Raw genomic sequence first — 5,000 nt, forward strand, 5'->3', positions numbered from 1 at the left:
CCGCGAAGGGCCCTTCCCGTCGCGAACGTCAGGGCCACATCGGTCGGGAGGACAGCGGCCGGCGGGGTGTTCCCCCTCCTCCGGAGAGCGGGGGGGCGCCGACGCTCGAAGCTCGGGTCCGGCCGCCTGGCCTGCGCGGCGGACGTGCCGGGTTGGCTTCCGACACTTGGGCAGCGAGCCGGGGAAAGGAGGCCGTGGCCGTGGCCGCTTTCCCCCCCGGGCGAGGTCGGGTACCAAACTCGGATTGGTCCCCTAGGCTGAGCTCCGGTTCTCAGAGGTTCTGAAAACCCTGTCCTCAAAAATCTCCGCGCACCTTTTTCAAGGGACACGTCGGAAAAGGCCAGCCCGGAATCAGCGGGACTAACTCGAAAATCGCGCCGACCTCCTGGTTACCTCGGTCGGCCGAGGCGGTTTCGGGCGACCCCTTCCGGACTTCCGCGGCACGACCGACCGCCAGGTCAACCCCGTGCTAGCCGACGGGGTTGACCTGCTCTCCGAGAGGGGACTTGGAAAAAATTTTCAGCCCGCGTCCCCGGGGGTTGACCTGGTGGCCGGGGGGGGACTTTGAATTTTTTTTTCTTCCGACTCGGACGAATATCGATCGGCCCGCTTCCTCCGGCCTTAACCAGGCTGCCGAGCGGCCCGCCGTCCTCGGCCGCGGAGAGTGACTTTCCCCCGGTCGTTTGGATCGGGCGCGTGGAAGTTTTTTTTTTTTTTTTTCCAAAATTTGCCCAGAGGCTCCGGGGAGTTCTGCAAGGTCACCCCGGTCCCCGGAGCGGAAAAAATTTTTTTTTTGGAAAAAAGGATCGGGCCCTCCGAGACCGGGTCCTCGCCGCCAGGCAAGCCGCCCAGGGCTCACCCTCCTCGGCCGCGGAGAGTGACTTTCCCCCGGTCGTTTGGATCGGGCGCGTGGAAGTTTTTTTCCAAAATTTGCCCAGAGGCTCCGGGGAGTTCTACTAGGTCACCCCGGTCCCCGGAGCGGAAAAAAAAATTTTTGGAAAAAAGGATCGGGCCCTCCGAGACCGGGTCCTCGCCGCCAGGCAAGCCGCCCAGGGCTCACCCTCCTCGGCCGCGGAGAGTGACTTTCCGCCCGGAGAGATAGCCGGCCACCAGGTAAACCCGGAGCCCCGGAAGACGAAGGGAGAACCGGGTTGACCTGGTGGCCGACCGGAGAGATCGCCGGCCACCAGGTAAACCCGGAGCTCCGACGGCCGTAGGGAGAACCGGGTTGACCTGGTGGCAGGCAGGGGACTTTGAAAAAAAAATCCCCTGCCCGGGAAACAAACCGGCCACCAGGTCAACCCGGCGAAACCAAAGGGTTGGACCGGGTGGTCGGGAAGGGACTTTGAGTCATTTCCTCCCGGACCTTCCGGGGGTCGACTACTAAGCCGGCCCCTTGGACCTGCCCGGGGCCGGACCGTTAAGCCTCACCCCGGAGAGTCTGGGGGACGACAGGGAAGCCTGCCCCGGAGATCCCGGGGGAGGACCGTTAAGCCTGACCCCGCAGAGTCTGGGGGACGGCTGATGAGCCTCCCCGCCGCGGACCTGCCGGGGGTCGACTATTAAGCCGGCCACGGACCCGCCCGGGCTCGACTCTTAAGCCGCCCCCCCGGACCCGCCGGGGATCGACTATTAAGCCGGGCCCGGACCCGCCCGGGCTCGACTATTAAGCCGGCCCCGGACCCGCCCGGGGTCGACTATTAAGCCCCCCTCGGAGGTCCTGAGGAGCCGCGCTGCGCTGCCCTCGGTGTTGGGGGACCGCCGGCCCGGAAGGCAAACCGGCCACCAGGTCAACCCGTGGAAACCAAAGGGGTGGCCTGGTGGCCGGAAAGCCGACGGGCCGCCAGGTCAACCCGGAGCCCCGGCCGACGAAGGGGAGAACCGGGTTGACCTGCTGCCCGGCCGCAGCGGTCCCCGGCCACCAGGTAAACCCGGAGCTCCGACGGCCGTAGGGAGAACCGGGTTGACCTGCTGCCCGGCCGCAGCGGTCCCCGGCCACCAGGTAAACCCGGAGCTCCGACGGACGTAGGGAGAACCGGGTTGACCTGCTGCCCGGCCGCAGCGGTCCTCGGCCACCAGGTAAACCCGGAGCTCCGACGGCCGTAGGGACGACCGGGTTGACCTGCTGGCCGGCCTGAGCTGTCCCCGGCCACCAGGTAAACCCGGAGCTCCGACGGACGTAGGGAGAACCGGGTTGACCTGCTGGCCGGCCTGAGCGGTCCCCGGCCACCAGGTAAACCCGGAGCTCCGACGGACGTAGGGAGAACCGGGTTGACCTGCTGGCCGGCCTGAGCGGTCCCCGGCCACCAGGTAAACCCGGAGCTCCGACGGCCCTAGGGAGAACCGCGTTGATCTGGTGGCAGGCAAGGGACTTTCAAAAACTCCCCTGCCCGGGAGACCGACCCGCCTCCAGGTCAACCCGTCGAAACCAAAGGTCGGGAAGGGACTTTGAGAAATTTCCTCCCGGACGTGCCGGGGGTCGGCTATTAAGCGGGCCCCTTGGACCTGCCCGGGGCCGGACCGTTAAGCCTCACCCCGGAGTGTCTGGGGGACGACAGGGAAGCCTGCCCCGGAGATCCCGGGGGAGGACCGTTAAGCCTCACCCCGCAGAGTCTGGGGGACGGCTGTTAAGCCTCCCCACCGCGGACCTGCCGGGGGTCGACTATTAAGCCGGCCCCGGTTCTGCCGGGTTTCGACTATTAAGCCGGCCCCGGACCTGCCCGGGGTCGACTATTAAGCCCCCCCTCGGAAGTCCTGAGGAACGGTGCTGCCCTGCCCTCGGTGTGGGGGGACCACCGGCCCGGAAGGCAAACCGGCCACCAGGTCAACCCGTCGAAACCAATGGGGTGACCTGCTGGCCGGCGAGCCAACGGGCCGCCAGGTGAACCCGGAGCCCCGGCCGCTGAAGGGAGAACCGGGTTGACCTGATGGCCGGCCGGAGAGATCGTCGGGCACCAGGTAAACCCGGGGCCCCGAACGACGGCGGGAGAACCGGGTTGACCTGGCGGCCGCCCGGAGAGATCGCCGGCCACCAGGTAAACCCGGAGCTCCGACGGCCGTAGGGAGTACCGGGTTGACCTGCTGCCCGGCCGCAGCGGTAGGCGGCCACCAGGTAAACCCGGAGCTCCGACGGACGTAGGGAGAACCGGGTTGACCTGCTGCCCGGCCGCAGCGGTCCCCGGCCACCAGGTAAACCCGGAGCTCCGACGGCCGTAGGGAGAACCGGGTTGACCTGCTGCCCGGCCGCAGCGGTAGGCGGCCACCAGGTAAACCCGGAGCTCCGACTGACGTAGGGAGAACCGGGTTGACCTGCTGGCCGGCCTGAGCGGTCCCCGGCCACCAGGTAAACCCGGTTCTCCCCTTCGTCGGCCGTAGGGAGAACCGGGTCGATCTGGTGGCAGGCAAGGGACTTTGAAAAACTCCCCTGCCCGGGAGACCAACCCGCCTCCAGGTCAACCCGTCGAAACCAAAGGTCGGGAAGGGACTTTGAGAAATTTCCTCCCGGACGTGCCGGGGGTCGACTATTAAGCGGGCCCCTTGGACCCGCCCGGGGCCGGACCGTTAAGCCTCACCACGGAGTGTCTGGGGGACGACAGGGAAGCCTGCCCCGGAGATCCCGGGGGAGGACCGTTAAGCCTCACCCCGGAGAGTCTGGGGGACGACTGTTAAGCCTCCCCACCGCGGACCTGCCGGGGGTCGGCTATTAAGCCGGCCCCGGAGCTGCCGGGGGTCGACTATTAAGCCGGGCCCGGACCCGCCCGGGGTCGACTATTAAGCCCCCCTCGGAGGTCCTGAGGAGCCGTGCTGCCCTGCCCTCGGTGTGGGGGGACCGCCGGCCCGGAAGGCAAACCGGCCACCAGGTCAACCCGTCGAAACCAAAGGGGTGGCCCGGTGGCCGGAAAGCCAACGGGCCGCCAGGTCAACCCGGAGCCCCGGCCGCCGAAGGGAGAACCGGGTTGACCTGCTGCCCGGCAGCAGCGGTCACCGGCCACCAGGTCAACCCGGAGCCCCGGCCGCTGAAGGGAGAACCGGCTTGACCTGATGGCCGGCAGGACAGACCGTCGGGCACCAGGTCAACCCGGAGCCCCGGACGACGAAGGGGAGAACCGGGTTGACCTGATGGCCGGCCGGAGAGATCGTCGGGCACCAGGTCAACCCGGAGCCCCGAACGACGAAGAGAGAACCGGGTTGACCTGGTGGCCGCCCGGAGAGATAGCCGGGCACCAGGTCAACCCGGAGCCCCGAACGACCAAGAGAGAACCGGGTTGACCTGGTGGCCGCCCGGAGAGATCGCCGGCCACCAGGTAAACCCGGAGCTCCGACGGCCGAAGGGAGAACCGGGTTGACCTGCTGCCCGGCAGCAGCGGTCCTCGGCCACCAGGTAAACCCGGAGCTCCGACGGACGTAGGGAGAACCGGGTTGACCTGCTGCCCGGCCGCAGCGGTCCCCGGCCAGCAGGTCAACCCGGAGCTCCGACGGCCGTAGGGAGAACCGGGTTGACCTGCTGGCCGGCCTGAGCTGTCCCCGGCCACCAGGTAAACCCGGAGCTCCGACGGACGTAGGGAGAACCGGGTTGACCTGCTGGCCGGCCTGAGCGGTCCCCGGCCACCAGGTAAACCCGGAGCTCCGACGGCCGTAGGGAGAACCGGGTTGACCTGCTGGCCGGCCTGAGCGGTCCCCGGCCACCAGGTAAACCCGGAGCTCCGACGGACGTAGGGAGAACCGGGTTGACCTGCTGGCCGGCCTGAGCGGTCCCCGGCCACCAGGTAAACCCGGAGCTCCGACGGCCGTAGGGAGAACCGGGTTGACCTGCTGGCCGGCCTGAGCTGTCCCCGGCCACCAGGTAAACCCGGAGCTCCGACGGCCGTAGGGAGAACCGGGTTGACCTGCTGCCCGGCCGCAGTGCTGCCCTCCTGTGGACAAACTTGAGATGACCTCGAGACCGACCGACCGGCCGTCGGGTCGACCCGGTCGGTGGACCTGTTCTCCGGGTGGGCGAT

The sequence above is a fragment of the Mauremys reevesii genome, linkage group 12 (genome assembly GCF_016161935.1).
Source record: "Mauremys reevesii isolate NIE-2019 linkage group 12, ASM1616193v1, whole genome shotgun sequence".
Taxonomy (NCBI): domain Eukaryota; kingdom Metazoa; phylum Chordata; order Testudines; family Geoemydidae; genus Mauremys; species Mauremys reevesii.